General features: G+C 44.1%; 1 protein-coding gene across 44 annotated transcripts in view; it reads right to left on the bottom strand.

Annotated features, from left to right (window-relative positions):
• The window catches only part of LHFPL2 (LHFPL tetraspan subfamily member 2), a 158057-nt gene that overhangs the window by 83099 nt on the left and 52807 nt on the right, over positions 1 to 22151 (bottom strand). For 4 of the 44 annotated variants that reach the window (XR_011506033.1, XR_011506008.1, XR_011506009.1 and 1 more), the window contains one exon: positions 12316 to 12385. The exons of 39 other annotated variants lie outside the window; for them this stretch is intronic. The gene's annotated coding sequence lies outside the window, so the exon portion shown is untranslated. Of the gene's footprint in view, positions 1 to 5945; positions 6015 to 12315; positions 12386 to 22151 lie in introns of those variants that run through there. One more of the 44 variants, XM_070517889.1, reaches the window with a different exon arrangement.

The following is a 22151-nucleotide window of genomic DNA, read 5'->3' as shown; positions in this document are numbered from 1 at the left end:
TGAAGTAGGTGCTAGGATTATCCTATTTTAAAGGTGAAGAAGCAGGCATAGAGTTTCGAGAACTTTCTGAAAGTTACATGGCTTGCAAGAAGTGAAGATCTGAACCAATATTCAGTATCACATTTAATCCTAACAACTACACAACACAGGCAGGGAAAAAATTTTAGCCTCATTTTAAATTTGAGGGAAACAAATTCTAAGGAGTAAAGTCACATTGCTTGTTGGCAACAGGGACGAGAAGAGAACCCAGGGCATCTGACACCAAGACCCGTGCTGCCTTTTTATTTGCTTGCTTTGTTTTAAATTCTGTTCATAGATATATAACTCAATGAAGAGATACGTTCTGCCTTTAATCTCTGGGAAGACATTTCAGGGTCCTCCCACAGTCTGTGGTTTTACCATTTTTCTATTTCTCTGTGTGCAATTATGTTTTTCACTTACTGGTGGTTAAACACATGGGAGCTTATAAAAATCAGAAATATTTGTCTTTAATATTTATCATTCTTCCGTCTTTTGTAGATTAGTAGTCTGCTTGGCCATTTAAATTATTTATAACCCAATAAATGCAGGCACTACTAATTCTAGCAAGTATTCTAAATAAATTAAAACCACCATATATTTGCACATTAAGGAGTTAAAAAGTTTTTACTTCTCATTCATCTCCATTTCAGTCGCATGCCCTCCTGTTCCACTTCCGGAGGAGATCCAGAGGAGAAACAATAGCTGCCTTTAGTGCCTGAGCACAGCACCCACGTGACGGGCACCAGCTCTTATGTATTGAATTGAATTGCCAAAAACAGGAAGCTGAATTGTAAGACTCCTTTCTCGGCTATAAATTTCTATGACTTAAAATATACTGATTTGAATTGCTTCATGTTACTCTGTAAAACCAGAACCAAGAGGTGTAAATTATCTTGGAAATCATAAGGATCAATTTCAGCTTAACTAAAGAAAGAATGTCATAATAAACAGAGTCACTCCACAGTGATCTAGGTTGCCTCTGGGGTGGGTTAAGAGGCAGCTGCTCATGATCATAGAAGGGGACAGTCTCAATAACTGTCCTCTAACAGAGACAGTCTTTCCACGTGCCCTGCTGTGATAGTCTACTATGCCCATCCTTGGTGAGCATGGCAGTCCCCACGGCAAAGCACTGCACAAGTTACACGATACTTTCCAATCCATTTTCTCATTTGATCCACACTCTGCGTAGAAGGTAGCTAGAGTAGGGGGTGGAAGCAGACATCATTTATTATTCCGATTTTACAGACCAGGAACTGGAACAACTTAAGCTGAGTCACACAAATAGTAAATCCTAGAATCTGGGCTCCAAGCTGGGACTTCTGACTCCCAAGTCCAGGGTATTTCTAGCTGGGCAATACTCAACAACCAAGACATGATGCTTTTCGGCCATCACACTCATTCATCAAGGACAGGGCAAGGGTGGGCACCAAAGACTTGAAGCATGGAAGTGAATACCAAAGGAGATCAGCTAAAAGCAAAACATGGTAAGAGCCCTGCTCTCACAAACCATCCCTTCTACCTCGCTCGGAAGTACTCTATATTTTTGGTAGACACACTCTTCAAGGCTCTGCTTACACGTGTCAACTAAAGGAATAACTGTCTAAATCCTGCTTTACTGTGCTCTATTGATACAATAAATGCTTGGGGAAGTTGGCTCACATTATAAGGGGAGTTGGTGGCAGCATAATAAACACAAAGAGCCGTGTCCCACTTCTGCACTCAAAGCATAAATTGTTACTCAAAGACTAGGCTGGTAGTTTTTTTTTTAAAAAAAGTCAAAGAAATACATTGACTCTATTCTGACAGGAGGTCCAGGATAATCTCACACTTGGGTCTGACAACAGGAATTTAACAGAAATGGGTCAGCCATTGAAGGACTGCTGATTTTCTTGCAAGATTTTCAAGGAAAGACAGGAAAGTGTCGAATTTCATGAACCTGTCTACCAAGCAGAGAGACTGGCAGGTTGCCAAAGGTTGGACTGTGTTAACTCACGTGAAATGCTGGGAACCTGAACTTCTACAATGCCCACCCTGCCACTCAGCCACACAGAGAATGACTGAAGTTCAAATTTCCAGAGACCTCACAGACTATAAGCCAAATGTCGTTCATCACAAACACTTCCTTTTACTCTTAAGGAAGGAGAAATGACTGATTTAAAAGTCACATTAACATGCAGCTGTTAAAGGGTAAGTTTTTAAATCTAGGAACAACAGAATAGCCCACCAATGTGCCAGCAACAAGTCAGACTCAATTATACTGCATTTTAACACATCAGGATTGAGCATCAAAACACTGCTATTATTATACACACATAGCCAGGACCATGTTCATCCACATAATTGTTAGCCTTTCCCCATAAATCTACTGGACCAGAAGCTCCTTGAGAACAAAACTACCTCTAGCTTACTCCTCCTCTGTATCTCCTACACTTGGCACAGTGCACAAAGTAGACATTTCTTAAATGTTTACTGAGCAAACAAAAGGATGATTGCGTTAGGAACATTTTCTACAGATAAACTGAGGAGGCAGCATATGGGGAAGAGAGAAATACTGGGTTAACAGGAGGGAGAAAATCATCAAGCGAAGATAACAGCAGGAATTCCAGAACGAGGAGAAAGCACAGGAGAGGTCAATGATGACTTGGGGGCATGGAGGGAGCCCGGGGTGGTGGTTCCGCTCTCCACACAGGGGAACTCCTCAGATGGGTGTGTTTTCAAAACGCCAGAGTCTGGACCAACCTTCAAGAAGTGCTTCCGTCCTGGAACATCCTTAGAATATGGGTGGTGGAGGAGGGTGACAGGGGCGGGTATGTACAATTAAAGAGCATCTTAGGTAATTCTGAGCAACCGCCTCCAGATGACAGCCACTCTTAATTTTCTTTCTTTTTAAAGCCTTGAACATAGGTATGTGATCATTTTGCAAGACAGAAACTGCTGTGAATATTGCTGAGCATTGGCAACGTGTAAACCTCATCAAACACCCCAACCACTTGTTCAAGAAGACGTCACTGAAGACTGAAGACACAGGCCACCACGGGCGGACGGGGAGGGCGGCAACAGCCGGGCAGCGGGCCGAGGAGCAGGCAGCCGGCTGCACCAGGAACTTGGATGGTAAGTGCTGACAAGCCCCTTCTCTGTTTGACCTTGCTTAGCAGTCTGCATTCCAAATCTGGGCATAAACTTTAAGTAGTAACAGACAAATGTTTCTGAAAGACAGATGCCAAGATGGAACTAGAAATAGAGAAAGTCTACTCACTAAAAAGATTTTCAGGCAGGGTATACATGGACCCATGCAGGCCAAACCATATACGGAGCAAGTAGAGACCCTGCTCGCCTGCTGGCCATTAATGGTAAACCCCTCGAAGGCCAGGAATGAGCCTGTTTGACCTGTGGGATGCTTCCCAAAGACCCCTGTGTAGTGTCACCTGCACACAGGTGAAGCTCCTTGAAGGGGTAGGGCGACTATACCACCAAGACAGGCCAACACACCATTTTGGAAATGCCCTTCCTTTAAAGGATTTGCAGTTTCTTGAAAATGAAGGAAAGCAACCAGAGAAAGGGAGTCTCTGCGTCTATGCAAGGCCAGCTCTCCTGGTGAAGTGGGGAGTTTGCTTTTGAAGGCCTGGCTCGCCTATCTAAAATATTTACCTTTTTCATTACATACGCATAAAGGCATTTATCTGTCCATTATTCTATCTGCTCCCAGTCAAAAAATATCTTTTGGGCACCTATTCCCTGCCAGGCACCAGGGAGAGCAAAACAAACACGGCATTTTTTGCTACTCCCAAGGAAAGGATCCTCTCAGGGCGCTGCTCGGCCAGCCTCCGCCTCAGGGCCTCCTGTCACGACCTCCGTGGGAAGGGCCAGCAGCCCTCACCGGCACCACAGCACGCAGCGCTCACTGCCGGCTCTTCCAGGCGGCTTTGTATCCTAAGGTTCAGTCTAAGGTGTCAAAGGCTTTAAGCTTTTCTAAAAGTCTGGCATTAGTGAGCAGGTAACAGGACTTTGGTGAAGCAGAGCCAAAGAACGAGATCTTTGATCACACCACGGAGAGACCAGAAGGCCCGTGTCACCTAAGTGTGAGTGATGACACATTCTGAATGAATTCTGGAGAAATAAAATCGCTTCAAACACTAACTGCATGAGAATAGTATGAGTAAGCTTTTAGTGCTTTCAGGGAAAAACACTTCAAGAAATTTTTAAAAAGTCTGTGAAACATAAGAAAACAAGGGGTACATTAAGCTTTAATAAAATATTTTTATAAGGCTTATGACAGCACTAAGTCTTGCTCAGTAACATATAGTATAATTTATCAATAAAAATAAATTCTAAAATGCCTCGGCAGTGGAGTCCTGTCGTGAGGCCTACTTATACAACCACTATCCCAGAAGAAAGAGGAAAGCACAGCCCTGACAAATTAGAGAAAATGAAGGCAAATACACTAAAACCAAAATAATGCCAAAGCTGCGAGCGGAAGACTCCAGAGCTTTCCTGGAGAGTCCCCACTGCAAATTCATCCCATTCCTAATGAGCAACCAGACCAAGGACGACGTGCAGAGCCCACACTCCTTCATTTAGGAGAGCCATAGCATGGCCTTCCTGCCCCTTCCTCAAGACACCCCCAGCCTCACCCTGGGTCAGAAACAAGGCCAAGACCCGCCTTCCCTCCCTTAAGCTTTCAGGAGTCACAACCAGGTCCCTTCTCAGTGGCACGACACACGGATGTCTTTTTCAAAACATATGATTGACTGATCTATTCAAGATAGCAGAGGCATCTGGAAGAGCTCTCAGAACCGGATCCTTGCTGCAATTGTCTTTATAATGAGAAAAAGAGGTTGTAGGACAAGGGGGATGCGGGGAAGGAACACTCCCAGGGAGCTACCCAGGAAGGGCAAAAGGGGAAATCTGAGTTCTTTCTCCCATCTTTCTTTTCCCAAAGGCAGCATTCAAAGTCAGATGAATGGAATTTGTTCTCTAAGAACATATCTGTCCCCAGCTCACTTGTCCTGGGATTTGTTGTCATGTACTGTGCTCCCCTCCCTTTGTGGCCTTTGACCCCAAATCTGATGCCATGTCCTGAAACCTCAGGGTTGAGGCCCCAGGGCATCTGCCTGTAACTGCCTCCATCTCCTCCCTAACACCATGTGACACTCTGCTCAAGACCCAACTCAAGTGTCTTCTGTGAAGCGTTCTCGAAACTCACTCTTGCCTTTGCCCTCTTCCCATCCCTCCCTCCTCTGAGCTCATGCAGGCTTCCGGGCACAGCTCTGTCACACCCAGTACACTGGGTAATAAGTATTTGCTTGTCTGACTCCCTGTTCCAAGTCCATCATCCATCGCTGACTAACATTTATAAACAGTGGCTTGGGCAACATTACAAAATGGCCGTGACTCAGTTCTTGACTAGGAAGTACTAACAGAGGGTCAAGCAGGCTCCGGAAATCAGATATTCATATGGCTTGTCCCCTCACTGCATTCAAGTCTCTCTTCAAATATCATCTCCTTCCCTGACCGCCCTGGCTATAAGAGCACCAACACCTCCTCTTGGTCGCCAGCACTGTCTGCCATCCTTATCCTGCTTGATTTTTCTCCGTAGCTTTCACCACTGCGTGACGGCCATCCACAGAGATAGACAGATGGATAAACAGATGTAGACATATCTAGATGTACGGTATAGATACAGATTTTTTTTTTAAAGTTAGTTGTTTGTCCACCAGAATAAGCTCTACTCAGGTAAAATATTAACATATTTTAGTCTCTTCTGTATAGACCCCTAATATCTGGGATAGCACCAGAGACAGACTGAGTTCTCAGTAAATACCAGCTGATAAATACATGTGTAGGCAGATGATTATATCTTGACAACAACAGGAAACCCAGAGAAAAAAGGAGATCAGGTGAGGATAGGAGGAAAATGTGCTCACTGAGGCTTCTGAAGTCTGAAGTCCTCGGCTGGGTGATCAGGTGGGGAGATTCCAGCAGGCAGCTGGCCAGCAACTGAGGAACGTTGTTTCAAGCAGGTGATATTGTTTGGGAAATTGTCAGCTATATATAGGAGGTGAGTGAAGCCACAGGCAAGGGTGAGATTACTCCAGAAAAGCACGTCACATGAGTAAGGGAAGAGCTGGCTATGGTACAGAAAAAAAACCAATAGCATCTACCTCGCAGGGACGCGTGTGCTAAAGGGGTGAGTGCAGATGAAAGGCCTGATCTTGAGATCTCGCCAAGGCTCGGCCAACTCACCCTAGACAGGTGCTCCACAAATGCTGACCTTCTCAGACTGAGAAAGACCACTGCTAGTGCCATCTTATCCTCACCGCCTTGGGGCACAGCACGGATTTAGGTCCTGTACGTTTACACGAGGCTGTGCTTTGCTTTTGTAGGACTCCGAGTTATCCCAGTCTGATCAAAGATTAAGAGATACGCCAGCATTATCTACAGTGTGAAATAACGCTGTATTACTTTTATTATCCAGTGGGGGAAAGAACACGGGCAGGAACACAATTACCCTGAATGGGATAAAAGGAAGAAACTCAGTCCTGCAAGGTCGGTGAACAGGAAAGTCTGCCACGGCTCAAGCATGTAGTTACAGATTTAAACCGAAATCCACAAGGACAAAAATGTCCTGGCACAGACTAAAAAGTAGTGACAAATGTGGCATTTGAGCTAAACTCAAAGGACGAGTTAAATGCAAAGGTCCAATTTCAAGACAGAAAAAGAATCACTGGTTGGCTTAGGTGGTTTGCTTTGAAGTCTGTGACTAACTGTAGCTTAACTAAAAACAACCGTCTGAAGTCAACGATGGGGAAACAAATGTCGCTCTGGGTGCCCCACTGGAAAGAGTTAGTCAGGGAGGGGAGGGCCCAGCACCAACACCGCTCAACCACGGCAGCGACACGGTCAGGCGCCGCTGTAGGAGCTGCTGCAGGGGGTCCTCAGTGGACCGGTCCTCAGTGGAGGGGTCCTGGGGCTCGCTGGTCGGGGCAGAGGAGAAAGGGAGCGAGTTCTTTCCAGCTACTACTACAGTGTCTCTGCTTTTTCCTACGTTTTTTTTCTTTCTGTATTAGAAGTCCACTTAAAATCGTCTGAAGAAAGCATGCAGTGTTAAAACAAACACATTGGAAGCCACTGACTTGGAGCAAATTAATTCTGGGGAAAAAAATCAACAAGTCTTAAAATTCTAATTTTTATACCCATTTTCACAATTAGCTCGAGAGTATCTTGATGGTGATTATGGAGGGGTTGGTTGGTGCAGAGATTAAGAGGTGTATGAGTTTTCTAATTCTATACTGTTTGAATTTTTTATAATAAAAATGAATACTTTTCTCATCAACACGTGTTTGAGATACTTTAAGCTACTTGTGTTTCCTATTTTTCATAGAAAACACATTATAACTAAATTTAATTGCTTCTCCAGGCAAAGATGAAATCCTACTGAGGCCTCATACATTGCTGTGTTTATGCTAAGAAACAAGAGAAAATGTTCCATGTTTAATTAATAGTAAAAATCTATTCATACTGAACCATTCTCTAGGGGAACTGTGTGCAGTGGAATCATGTTATTTTCTTCCAGACAACTTTCATAAGATTCCTATATGCTGTTCTTTTACAGATGAAAATCAAGTTTCAAATTTTAACTACAAAATGGTGTTTAAACAGAGACCAATGGACTTTAAGCAGTTAAAACAGAAGCGATTTCTCTTCTAACGCCAGCCCTTCTCCAATTCCCAAAGAGGACGAGGGTCCGTTCACTCACGTAGAGAACCACGGAGCGTTATTTCAATAATCTCTCTTGGAACTTAGTGTAGGAACTTCTGTCTTCAGACTGGAGAGACCCACGAACAGTAGGCACTGAGACTCTGGCTCACAGGGACTATTTTGGATTTAACTAGCTGTTAAAGATGCAGGCAGGGTACCCTCCATCCACCAAGATGAATGCCAAGCCCTCCACTACCAGGACAGAGGTCCTGCTAGGTCCCGGGAGGAAAGCTGAGGTCAGGTATCCTCCCAGCTCTCGAACCCTCCCGGGGGCCCATGGCACACATGTGGCAGGCAGTTAGTTGGTCGGGGTTAAAAGTACAGTCTGGCCACAGAGCCCCGCCCAGCTAACTGGCTCCCGAAGACTGAACCCTGACCTTGGCCTCACCATCCTCATCCACGAACCAAACGTGTTAACTGGCTGCAAATTCTTGAACTATGGCTCGGATGCATTTCCAATCTATCACACATGCATGAAGTGACACGACACAATGCTCGCTAGTGAGGCAAAATTGGTTTCTTTATTAATAGCTAACCACTTACCAGCAAATTCAACTACAATCAATGGTAAACAACAACCCACAACTGGTTTAAATGCCCTTTTCCACAAGATTCTTCTATATTAGAGAGTTACGGATGCCTCACTGGAATCTCTGGAAAACATTTTCCTCAGAGACGATTCTGCTGATGCATCAGTTTTGGTTCGCGAGCTCTCATCTGCATGAGCTGAAGACCATTCACGCTGGAACAGGATGCTGCTCCCTTTGGCCAGGCCTTCTGCTCTCACTGTGCGTATTCCTCAGTCACCAAACACTTCAGTGCTCAATGCTCTCTGTGTGTAACTCAGGACTGCTGACTGTCAGGGCAGGAAGGACCGCAGAGATGATCTGGCGCAGAGCCATCATTTCAACAAAGAGAGAACTCGAGTCCAGAGAAGTGAAATGACAGAAAAAGTCTTGGTGGCAGAGCCGAGGACAGCACATCAGGCACTCCCTCCTAATCCTGTGTTCATGCCAGGGGATTACAAACCAGGTTCCTCAGGCCCCCAGGTGCTCAGATGAGCCTCAGGACCCACAGGGCAGGAGGAGGCCGAGGGGCGGCCCCCCGAAGAGCTGCAGTTGGTCTGTTTCATATATTAGGGTTAAACACAAGATTTCATTGGAAAGAAAGGGTTTCACTGTAAATAAACAAACATCTTGAAAACCACCACATGGCAGAACTAACTTCGAATAAAGGAAAGTTATAGGGAGAAAGAACTAAAAACACAGGGTCTCACTTCAATGAATGTGTCCTTTTAAAAATAGAACAAGGAAAGAAAACAGCACCAAAACCAAATGTTATAACTTAGACTTCTCTCCTTCATTTTTGCCTGCCCAGGAAAGTAAAACAAACAAACAAAGACAAAGAGAAGAAAAACAGACGGGAGATAATATATTTTTATCTCTAGGTCCCCGGGAAAGTCTTAAATCCATATTACATTGACTGAACAGTTTCAAGAAATAAAGTCACAGAGGACATTAACTTCCTAATTTAAATTCCTAAGATAAACCTTTACTAAAAAAAAAAAGAATAGAAGAAAGAGGAGTCTTTATAAATTACTTGTGCAATAAAAAGAACAAAGCTCCCAATTTTACCTTTTGCTTTCCTGTCTGGTGAGTACGTTTAATAGCTTCCAATTTCTCCCATCCTAAAAACTCAAGGCCTTCTCACAGGTGCTCACAAGCTCCTGAACTGCGTCTCTTTAAGGTCAGCAGGAGGGAGGGAAACTGGTCTGTCACTGGATGCAATTTGCAGAAGCAGCAGATGGCCCTGGGGACACTGGGAACTTAACAAGTCACCAAGAACTATGTTCAGTGTGGTTTGGCATTCCACAAAGAACCTTTTCTTCGACTTTTTAATTTTTGTCATTCTAGACTCATACTGGAGACAGACAATTTAACAATCTTGCTTTAGACAATCTTAACTTTTCAAAGTTTATAGCTTGCAACAACATTGAACCAAACAACCTCTTTGCATTTTATAGAGCATTTAAAGCCAGCAAACTTGATCATTTAGTACTAAGGCAGGTTCTTACAGGAAGTGCCTTCATGCCAAGTACCGTTCCGTGGGGAGTTTGTTAATATGCTCAGTCAAGTCAGCTCTGTCTAAGCCAAGTCTCCTGTCAGTGCCATCCCCTGAAAAGATCAAATGTCACCTTATAAAAAAACGACAATCCCTTTTACTTCCTCCCTCTCCGTCCCTCCTCAGTTTCCACAAGCAACATTAGTATCCAATGCAAATGAGAGACACAGCCAGGTCTAGGCATGGGGAATGCAGCCCATTTTTAAGAAGTCAAAAGATAACATAACAAAGTACTCTTTTTCCTTATGCTCTAAGGACAGACAAATATTAACACGAGTAGTTTTATGAACTTGGAGCACCGCAAGAGGCCATCTTGGTTAGTCTCCAAGCAGACTTACTTAAGTGACCTAGTTTTAATGTTCTACTTTTGAAGATCTCCAGGACAGAAATTCCACAATCTCCATTGGTAGCCGGACTTGTGGTTTAATTTCCTTCAGAGTCAAAGGGGACCGTTTCTCTCAACTTTTTTTTCTAAAGTTAAGAGCTTAACTCTTGTTAGAGACGTCATCTGAACCCTGAAACTGGTCACCGGAACAACGCAAAAGTGAACAACCAAGAACCAGGCTACAGGCTAGAAAACAGACAGGGGCAACGTGCCTGGATTACTAAGGATGGTCACGTTGCTCTCCCCTCAGATGAGTCTGCATGCACCGCAGGTGTCTGCGTTCACGACTCCAGTTCACAAATTTAAGAACTGACTCTACAGCTCCTGGAAGGAAAGTAGCTGATGTGCAACAAAGAAGTATTCCCGAGGCACTAGGGAAAATCTTTCCCAGGCCTTCCACACTTCCTAAATGAGGAGAAGAAATTTCGTTTTTTGGTGTCTCTTTTCCTTTTCTGTTTTTCTAAGTGCTCCCTAAGCAGTATCATACTAAGGTTTCCTAAATTTTTTTTAAAGGTGAACTTTCCACTGAACTATACCCATTGAAGCAAGTCTTCTGGAGATTTTGCCCTTGGCCTCCTGGAATTTTCAATGAAACTCGAAAGAGATGTTTACCTGACCCCAAATGTTACCCTAATGAAAACTCTGTTTTTAATCCCTTGAACTCTTCTCTTTCTCTTTTCCTGTCATGCCCTCTGGAAAAGAAAGACAACTACAGATGTTGGCTCGACCTCAACTGGCAAACACCAAGATAATCTAGTTCTAATAGTTTCTCAAGAACTTGGACAGCATCACAGATATTAATTATGCTCCCTTCTCTGGCGTGGTCCTTCACACTTCACCTTTTCAGAGGATCAATGTAAAAACAGGAAATGCCAGTAAACTATCTTTGTGACAAAAACAAAATGTCAATCACAGGAAGACTAAAAGGAATATTATAGGGTTTTCAAAAGCAATGAGAGAGCAGAAAAAAATCTATGACCCACAGGGCAGGGAGAAGGAGGAGAGAGAACCATTTTCTGCCAATTAAAGAGTCCAAATGGGGCTGAATCCAGGCTCTCTCTGGCAGGCGGCATTCAGGGAGTTTTGGAATTGGGCACCTGCAATCAGGGTTTAGTTGATAATTTCCTTTTCTTGCAAGAAGCAAGGTTCCTGGCATGGAAGTTTTAGCAATTCCATTTCAGATAGTCACATTTACCCCTGTCTGGGCATGGCTTGGGCTGTTATGGATACACACACAGCCTGGTCGTATGTATCTCGGGGGCTTCTTCCTCCCTGGGGACAGGTATTTTACCAAGAGATCAAAGGGTGAGACGACTGGTTTCACCTTACTGCCAATTTTTTCTGAGAAATGTCTTCCAGGAATCATTTAGGTATAAGGCTTCTGATGCCATTCCACTCCATCTCAAACTCTCGGTTCCCAGTAGCATGCTTGCTCCTAGCTGCCTGTCCCATAACAAGGCAACTACCACATGATCCATCAACAACGTAGGCGAGCGCTGTGGGGGCTCAGAGACTCCAAGTCTGGCTCTCTGCTGCCCAGAACCTACAGTCCAGGAGACGGGAGAGGGCCTATTCACACACAGCTGTGTTTCAAGCAGACTCATCTGACCAAGTACATCAGATAGAACAATGAAAATTAACTCAAACACAGTACAAAAGTGTAGTTTATTTCCTCTACCTTTTTGAATCTGACTCTGCAAAAGAGATAAAAACTGCCATCAAGCAGAAAGGCCATCCCATGGCCCATGAAGTGCCAAATACAGTGACTTTGTTACTTGTTACAGTCCGGCTGCTTCCCTGCACTGTGGGCCAAACCAGTGCATCCAATTGGAGCCGTGGCTGGAATCTCCTTAGACTTCAGGACTGAGCCAAATACTATAGAGATGTGTCCATCAACATGCCCACCGCGAGTCTGCATTTCACAGTTGTTGACGGACTGGACTTGACTGATTTGCAGGAGTCTTGAAAAGCTGCCCTTTGGAATCTCATTTACTGAGAATACTTTTCAGTTATATTCCAGCTTGGCATACCTCATCACGGACCGTAACAGGGATCTCCAGGTGAAGGAAAGGACCAAGCAAGTTACTGGAGCCTCCTCACCTACAGGAACCAGAAGCAAGATGTTCGAGGACAGTGATGGTAGAGGAATTCATGCGATCAGCAGTAATGAGAAACAAGTAAGCCAATAAATAACTAAATAAAAGTCTTCAACCTTCTGCTATTCCTCATCCAGCACAACTCAAGACTGACTACTTCTTTATCCCTGGGCCACTCTGCATAAACAGGAGCCGTAGAATTAAAAACAAGGGAAGTTATTCTGTTCCCATTCCATTTCAGGTTTCATTGACTAAGTTCAATATTAACAGCTTAGTTTTGTGTTTTTTTGAAGCAGTGATAATTTTAAAAATGATTTTCCTTCTAGATACTAAATGAAGGCTCTTTAGTCTTAGTTTAAGTGAAAATATCTGGCCTAAATGATTCTCAGCTCTCGACAAGCATAGAGTGGAAGGACACTGTAATTGGAAATGGCAATCTAACCTCAAGAAGATTTCACTTGCAGAGAGAAGGAGCTGACCAGTGTAGGATTTTCATAAAATTTAGACCAAAACTGAAAATGTTAGAACAGGAGCCACCTATAGTCTTTCGGGTTCCCATAAGCACATGAGTAAGAAAAGACAACCAGGAGGAAAAACTTCTCAAGAAAGGTAAGGAGAAGAGCAACAGCGTTTGCTGGCAAGTACCTCTCACTGACCATGAAAGTGACGGAAGCAGTGTGACCCCAGCTTCTGGGTCCTCTTGTGGGCCTGTCTCTACCTGTTTCTAGGAAGTGAGACGAGATGATACTTCCCAACTCCCAGGGAAGTGATGCAGAGGGCCATAAAGCATTTGGTTCTGCTTGGGATAAAAATGTTCCATAAACCTTTAGAGGATTAAATAAAAGATTAGCTCTGGACAGGGACTCTGAGGACCACTGGCCTTAGGAAGGCATGGGGGTCAGCGTGAACTATAGGCCCACGTGTCTCCACTGCTTGATGACGTGGAAGAATCTTGAAAATCTGAACTGGGATACGTGGGATGAATAGGACACAGATGATGAGAGAGGTTCAAAAGCTGTTATCCAGGGAAATCAGCCTCCAGGGAAGCTACTGTGGGGATGTGTAGCACAGGAGGGTCAAGAGTGGGTGTTCAGCCCAGAAACAGCCCAGCCACGCATGGGTCCAGGAGACAGAACCTTCCGCAACTGAAACCTCAAGAGCCCTGAGAATCTTAGCAGTAACAACAACTATCCTCCTCCTCATCATCATCATGCGTTGACTGAGCCCTTCCTAGGTGCCAGGCACTGTGCTAAGCACTTAGAGCAGTTATCTCCTTGTGAGTCATCTCACAATAATTATATGAGACAGGCTATGAACTCCATCCTACAGGTGGGGACATTGCGGGTTGGGGTCCCACAGCTAACAAGTAGCACAGACTCTTCTCATACTACCTCCCAGTGGTCTGTAAGGCCACGGAACCTCCCAGCTTAAAGTGGCAGGAATGACAAGGCCACTTTTATACAGCGCATTTACCTCTCCAAAGGACATGAGGAGGAGGAAGAGCACCAACTCTCAAGTTCAAGTTCTTGGGGTTGAGCGCCAGCTTCACCATTTGCAGTTCGGGGATGTAATGACCCACGGGTGGTTGATAACTGTCCGTTTTAATCTCCCTTCTCTTGGGCAAATTATTCGAGCCTCTAAGAGCTTTCCTCTCAACTCTAACAAGACATCATCCTCATGGTACCTCACCGGGCAGCTGTGAGGATCAAGTGACATGACTTTATGATACAGCAGTACCCAAACACTGACTGTGGTTATTTCATGTTATCCCATGTGATTTTCATGCTGTCTCATACGCAGAGGAATGCCATCCCATCTGGCTTTCCAGAAGTGCTGTGTGGACAGTTGCGTCCTCATTTCACAAATGCAGTAACTGAAGCTCAGCCCATGGAGCCATCACACAGCTGGTAGGCCAATCGCTCCTCATCTTCTGCCCTTTGTTTCAGTCAGCACAAAACTGCAAGACAGTCAGGCAACAGTCTGTGCAAAGGACTGCCACTCAGCACGCCAAAGTGCCCAACAGTGATCCCGTGTGGCTTCCGCCTAGTCCTGCTCTTCTCTCCCACAGAAGACATATACACGTTAAGTAAAACTACAGCAAAAACTTCCAGATTTTATAGGAAAAAAAGTCAACCCTTAAATTCTCTCCCACTACTCAACTTAGGATCCTCTGCTTATTCGTAGAGTGTAAGCTGTGTTTCCTAGCAATTATTATTTGCAAAGCTCTAGAAAAGGGCATTTCTCTATAACAAGAACTAGAATATTCTTTTTCTATAGCCTAAAACTCAGAATATTCTTTTTAATTGCTTTTGTTGCCTAATGAATCCTTACTGGAGTTTTACACTCAGTAGTTTATTTCTTTACTGGAGGTGGGGAGAAACCTAGTAGCTGTTGCTTCAAAAAGAACAACTATTAAATTATCGTCATTACTTATATCCTTTCAATCTTGTCTTTCATTATTAGTAATAAAAGTATTTCTTATAGTCATTAAAGTCCTTGCCATATAAATTGTGAAAAACAGACATTAAACAAGGGCCTGAATACTGTGAACTTTGCTAACAATATTAAAATGTCTGTTACACAGCCAGTTGAAGTTGGTCACAGAGACTCACATTTTCCACAATCTATCCATTGGCATGGTAGATGTTTGTTGGCAAGAAGCCGATTAGAGCCTTTTTACTAAATAGGACAAATGATGACAATGTTAGACACTGCAAGCTAACTATTATGGAAGAATTCCACTGCTTTTAAGGGCCTGCGGGCCAAGAATAAATGATACAACAGGAAAAGACCACCAGAAACTGCTGACACCTCCGATCTCTGCGTCCCACACCTCCTGGACACAGGGACACAGGCCTGAATCCTAAAGACTCTGTGTCCACATGTAAGCCATTATGAGTAACTGTGCTTGAAATTTAATTCCACATCTGCTCTTCTGCAGCCTTTAGAAATCTTATGAACTTCTCTGACAACTGTTTGCAAAGGCCGTAATCACAGGCATCTGTAACTGGATCCCCAGCTACAGGGCAAAACACCACATAATTCCAAGAGGCTTTTGGTCCAACCTTATTTGGTTTCTTGTCTCTCTTGCCTTCTTTAAAATTGCGCTGAGCCTTCAATTTGCAGAGAGAGCTGATTAGCATTGGAAGACAGCGGCCTAGGCCCTGCGTCTCACCCCCACCACACAGGCCTGGGTGAAGCCTTATCACCTCCCTGCTGTTGTGGCCTCCCTGGCACCTTCGGAAAGAGGGCCAACAGCAAGTGAGGGTCCCCGTGCCAGTTCACGTTCCTCTCTGGTGGCTTCAGAATCCCAGAAGGCATGAGGACGCACCCCGGCTCCAAGTGGACCACAAAGGAGATGCATCAGTACTTCTCCAACTCTTCCACCTGGTCGCTCAGAGGCTGTGTGGCTCTGGGCTGGATCTTCCCTTTCTAATTGTATATAGTTGGCCAGTGGCTCGAAGTGATGGCTTAAGCAACACAATTAGCCTCCCTATGTCTGTGCTATATTTTAAAAGTTTAACAGCAACCATTTCTTAAAAGGATTTTTGAACTGTTCTATCTTTTATTCTATAAACATCCACAAGAATCAAGTGGAAAAAGTCCTTGCACCAATTAGACCATATATTGATTCGGTAACCCTGGGCAAGACCCCTCCCCTCTGGAAACCTCAGTTTTCTAATCCAATTTCTAGCCATCTCCTATTTCTTTCTTACGAGGAACAAATGTAACAAGGTACATAGAAGTGATCCTCAAAGGATGAGGCGCTGTAAAAATCTAGGTACCATTATTGCCGTCATCCTTGTGATCTGCTGCAAAAGCTCCCTTCTTGTAGTGAAGAGCTCTGGAGCCAGAACGGCAGGGTTAACACAAGTTATCTGAGGCTCTAGGTCTGCTTTCTCATCTGTAAAGTGGGGATGAAATCATAGCACCTGAGTCAGAGTTCTTGTGAGGATTAAATGAGTAAACATAAAGAATCCATTAGAACAGTGCCAGGAACAATAAATGGTGCCTAATAGTAGTCACTGTCATTATCCTGTAATTAACCTTGCTTTCTTTCTTGATTCATCAGGTACCTTTCAAAATAAATTACCTTTTCCAAGGCATTCAACTTTCGTGTGCTAAGGAAAGAGGAGGGACTAACAACCATTGTTACAGATCCCATCTCACCTAACGCTGCCAACCAACATGCACTGCATGTGTTATTATCCCCCTTTTATGTGAAGTTCAGAAAAGTCACGTGGCTATTAGGTGGCAGGCAAGATTCAAAGTCAGGCCTGAATGACCCAGACTCTGCTTTCTATGGTACCGTTTCCATTTAGATATGAAGTGGGAGAATAATAAAGTTTCCCTAAAAAATTAGAGTCACCTAATTTACATATGCAGTGTGGTTCAAAGTCTACTGTAAAAACAGCTTTAGATTTGGACTTAAGAAATTAAGATCCGGCTCGAAGGGCACCTACTCTTGACTGCCCTCCCCTGGTCCTTAACCTGCACCCCTGTGAGTGTACGGTACGCAGGTGAGCAGAGACTTCTGCCGCACACCCCAACCTGTGTGGACTTGAGGGCAGCGCTGTCGCCTAGCAGCATACCTGCTGATTCGTGCCTGTCTCCTCCAACAGACCGCAGGGTGGTTCACCTCATATGCCCAAGGCCCCACCTGATTCGGAGCCCAGTGCAGGCACAACACTGCTAGCTGAATGAATGCATGGATGCTGGCCATCTGCAGAGTCCCTGCTGCACCAAAGACTGGTTTATTTGACAATTATGAGAGGTTAAAGGGACCCAGAATTAAACCTGGCCCCTACAGGGTGTCACTGCATAATATGACCCGTGTAGTATGCAAGACTACACCTCACCAAGAGCAGTTCATAAATCTGTGTAATTAGAAAGACATCTAACTAAAACATTTTTATATCACTGTGGAACTTGACATGCCGTGTCTGCTATGAAATGCTCTTGTATCATTACACAAATGCACACACTTTCACACACATGGCTGGACTACAGCCAGCGCTTCAGTATAGCTCACTTTGGTGGGGGGGGGGGGGGGGGAGGAGACCAGGAAGACCCAGTGAGTAAAAAACAACTGGGCAATAGTTTTAAAGGTGTGTTGTAATGGAAGTTTATTTTTGGATCATTGTATTTCCTTTTGGTAAGTATCTGGCAAGAGAGCAGATGCAAACTTAGATAAAGGCATTAACTGATTACATAAGTAAAATAAAATCCAAGATCTTTTATAAGGTACTAGAGCCTCAAAGTCAATTTACCTCCTCTGTTGACTTTTCATTTTTACTAACTATATTGAATTCATTTTTTCCTTCTCACTTTATAAATTTTTATAACTAATGAATATCTCAAGTCAAGTTTCTATCAAAGAAAGTCTGGAGACTGCTATTCAATTTTTTTTTTTTTCCAGTTTACAACTGGGTTTGCCTCCTGGAAAGGTTGAGAATTGCTGAGGCATACAATTGCCTCTTGAAATTAAGTGAAAAATTTCTGGACATGTATGATGTTTACTCTAGGATTTAATAAAGATCAATATACTTTTGTTACAAAGAGTATTTTATATGGAATAAGTTAATACTTCATTAAACACTCATACAAAATCTAGAAACAGTTACATCCATGCTGGAACATTTAGTCTTACCGGAATTATGTAGAACGTGGGTCATAAAACGCCTAGAAGAATCTCATACAAATGGATAACGCAGGTTATGTCTTCTGTAACCCAGCTTATAGCTAAGGAGTTTTCCTATTCTCTCAAGCCTTGACTCTATTTGGGGATCTTTGATCCTTCAGACCCGGGGTTTGTGACATTTCTGTTGACTAGTAAAAATTAATCAAGTATTTCTTGGCGCTAACCTAGTGACACATTTAACACCCTAGTTTATGGTGAAAGAGGGAAACCTCATTTCCTATTTTTCACAGTATCACCTCATACGTAGTCCCTGTCCGTACTGAAAGACCCTCTACAGAAGTGGAACACCCATGACTTCGCATGTATGTGTAAGTTTACAGAAGAGGATTAAGACGAGGACACAATCCCTAGATGACCAGTTTGTCTGTTCCCATGACCAAGCAACAAATGAAACGCAAAGAACAGGGGAAGCAGCTGACCTACGGAGCCCCAACATTTTTCCCTCTGCAGATTTTGAAACAGTTTACAGTTTCTTTATCTTTATTAGGACATTTTCCTCATCAAATTAATGAGTCACTAAACAAAAGGCTTACTAAAATGTTTACATTTGGGAGTAAACTATCTATGAAGGCTCTAGCAGAAAAGACAAGTCATAATTTGCCATTGCTTTTCAATGAAATCATCTGGGAAAAGCAAGGCGGAACAGTTGGGATAGAAACACAGGATGACAATGTAAAATTCAAAGTACACCCTGAGGCCAGAGCAAAAAAAAAGCCTGCAGTCCTTTTTGCCCTATAATCCTTAACATCACCATCTCTACCCTTCTCCCTTTATGGAGCTCTTCCTTTGTGACAACTATCAAACAAGACATTCTTTTGGAATAATTATCACCGTAAAAACCAAGAACTGTGCAAGGTAAGGGAGGGGAGGAGAAGCCAGTGGAAACCTTGTGTTGTGAGGACTGACAGGAACAAAAAGGACACTTGTGGGTTGAGGCAACAAAGGCAAAAACTGGGCACATGGATAGAAAAAAATAAAAGGCAACACGTACACTCATCAAATTTTCTTATGGTTCTATCTGAGCACACACAACTGGCATGAACGTCCGGCTAATGGGGCCGGGAGACTGCTTCCCAACTGAATCCACGACTGAGAGCCAGCACAGGAGAGCTGTGAAGAGTGTGCTGTACGCTACATCTGGAAAGTTTCTAAAAAGAAACAGTTCCCTTCAAATCACCTCCATTGGGTGGTCTTTTCACAGTGGTCCAGAACACATATTACTGCATTAGCAAATAGTACTATATTCTTTTTAACAAGCAATACAGACCTACAGTTAGAAGTCAAAGGGAAGTTCCCCGGGTGGCAGTAGAATTCCAGCCAGGGAACTCTGGAGGAGACCAGAGTACCCAGAGACGGCAAGGCACTCTGTCCCCATGGCTCAGGAAGGACAGAGCGCACCTCCCCTGAAGGAGCGGGAGGATGAACGCCTCAGACCCAGAGGAAGGCTTTGCAAGTCCGCAGCAAATTCTGCTGAGGGAATTCCTATCTCTAAAGGACACTCTTGGTGGGTCTACAAAGTAACAGCTATCCTGGCTGTCTGCTCTGCAGTGTCTATTTCTCAGGGAAAACTGTATCAATTCTCCGCTCTGTAGGGGGGGTGGGGTTCTTTCCCTTTCTCTCTACCAAAGTTTCACAACTATGCACCAAACTGGCCCCTTTGGAACAGCTTTTGCTTTCTTCACTTTTAATTTCACCTACATTAACTTCTGCCCTCAGGTGGATGTAAGAACTCTGCAACTTAGTGAGAAATCCAGGTATATATAAACACACACTCGGCTGAATTACTCCTGGTGATCGGGTGGTTGTTCTTTCTGAATTTCAAAAAAGATTCAAAGCTGTACAAACAGAGGTTCCTTTACACAACCAGTCAGAACAGAATCTACTCCTGGGTCCCTAATGTCCTATCAGAACAAAAAACCAACGAGCAGTATACCCACATTCATAGCAGCATTATTCACAACAGCCAAAATGCGGAAGCAACAGATAAATGCACATACAAAATGCGGTACACGCATACAATGGAAATTGTTCAGCCTTAAAAAGGAAGGAAATTCTGACACAGGCTACAATATGGATGAACCTTGAGGGCATTATGCTAAGTGAGATATGCCAGACACAAAAAGACAAACACTGTATGATTCCTCTTATACGAACTTCCTAGAGGAGTCAAATCCATAGCGACAGAAGGCAGAAGGGCTGGTGCCAGGGGCTGAGGAGAGGGGGCTGTGGGGAGTTAGTGTTTAATGGGTACAGAATTTCAGCTTTGCAAGATGAAAGAGTTCTGGAGATGGATGGTGATGATGGTTGCACAAAAACGTGAATGTACTTAATGCCACTAACTGGACACTGAAAAATATTAAGAGGGTAAATTTTATGTTCTGTGTACTTGACGACAATTAAAAACAAGACAAAACCCAACAGCCAGTTTCCACACCTGGCTTTGGCAACTTGTGCATAATTTCCATCGCGGAAGCTTTCTGGTTGGGAGGTGTTGTCCACAGCAGGGCTGGGTCACCACCAGGTTCTGACATTCGCATGCGGGCCACACGAGCTGGGCCATCGCTCCTCACAGGGAGCACAGTTTCCACATCAGGAATGCCTGACTCACTTCCCTCCTCACAGCAACCAGAAGAGAAGCGTTTCACTGCCCTGCAGTGGGATGGGTAATAAGACCTCCAGGTTCCCTGAATTAAGGAAGGGGAGGAGATAAAACCAAGGGCTCCAGGCCCTGACATCCCTGGGGACGTCTTTCCCCTTAGTAGTTTCATGGTTGAGAAAGATGGGGTCTGAGACCTTAACGGCACCCGCTGCCTCCCTCAGGTACCTCTCCCTTCACGCTCATGCTCCCCAAACAATATCATTTTCATGATAAAAAGCTTTTTTAAAAAAACCGTTCTACAAGGTCCTCACAGACCTGGTCCTTGCCTCTATGAGGTCATAATTTACGATACACCATTGGGGCCACGCCTCCTAAAACATGTGGACAACAGGCTGGGATGCTAAATCGATGTTTGAATGGGCAATGATGTTATTTCTAGCACATGTGGTGTGGGCTAAGGACACACATATTTTTGGGGAGAGTGGCCAACTGGGCCAAAGACTGGATACACCAAGTATGTGCAGAAGAACCCAGGAGCTGCGTCTACAGCCTAGAGGGCAGCAACTGGGCCAGGGTCTGAGAGGGCCTCGCTCACAATCGGGGAAGGCAGGGCCTTCCCCAGGCCTCCCCATCTGAAGCATTCCCACAAGCTGACTCAGGGCACCTTGCTTGATGAGGCAAGAAAGAGAGGGGATGGGGAGGGTAGCTCATTCCTCTCAGTCTTCAAGATAATATACTGTGGGGACCTGAAATTGGCCACCCCAAGATATGTCTCTTTGGCATCAGCAGTATTTGAGGCTGATTGCTTTTGATAAACTGGGACAGGGAAGGAGGCTCTGAGGAATGGAACTTGCCCTTTGTTAGCACACATTTACATTTGTAAGGTAAATCTCTATCTGTAAAAGGTGCCTCCCTCTCTGTACCAGGAAGAAGAAAGGAGGTGACCTTCTCTCTAGAAACTCTTAATCAATGCCAAAGGCAAGGACTTAAATCTGCATTTTATTGTGCTTGTCTGGTAACCTCCTGTAACTGACTTCCCTCCCCCTCCCAACATTGGCATTTCTTTAAGGATTAAGCATCTTTCCTTAGGCTAGGAACTGATTGCTATGCCCACTGACATAGCAGACCACTACCTGCTGTGTCCATCAAGCGCTGTGCCAACAGGGCAATCTTGTGACTATTGTGGGAGGGACATTTCAATCAAATGTAAAATATCCTGTTTGGGGGTATAGAACCACTCTGTGCACCCCATTTCTTCGGTGCTCTTTCTTCCTTCGGGAAGAAAGGCCCTGGGCCATGGTTCCTCATAAAGCTTTGTTTAATTTTCTCCTGCTATTCTGTCTCATGTGAATTTAATTCGTTCTCCGGCCAGACGAACCCACATTTGGGAAGAGGAAATGTCTTCCTCCCCTACAATACAAAAACAGCAAACACCTGCATAATGCTTATCATGAGCCACTCTTCTAACAC

Source organism: Equus asinus, chromosome 9 (genome assembly GCF_041296235.1).
Source record: "Equus asinus isolate D_3611 breed Donkey chromosome 9, EquAss-T2T_v2, whole genome shotgun sequence".
NCBI lineage: Eukaryota > Metazoa > Chordata > Mammalia > Perissodactyla > Equidae > Equus > Equus asinus.
The sequence above is the reverse complement of the archived record's forward strand: the minus strand, read 5'-3'. Positions and strand labels throughout refer to the sequence as shown.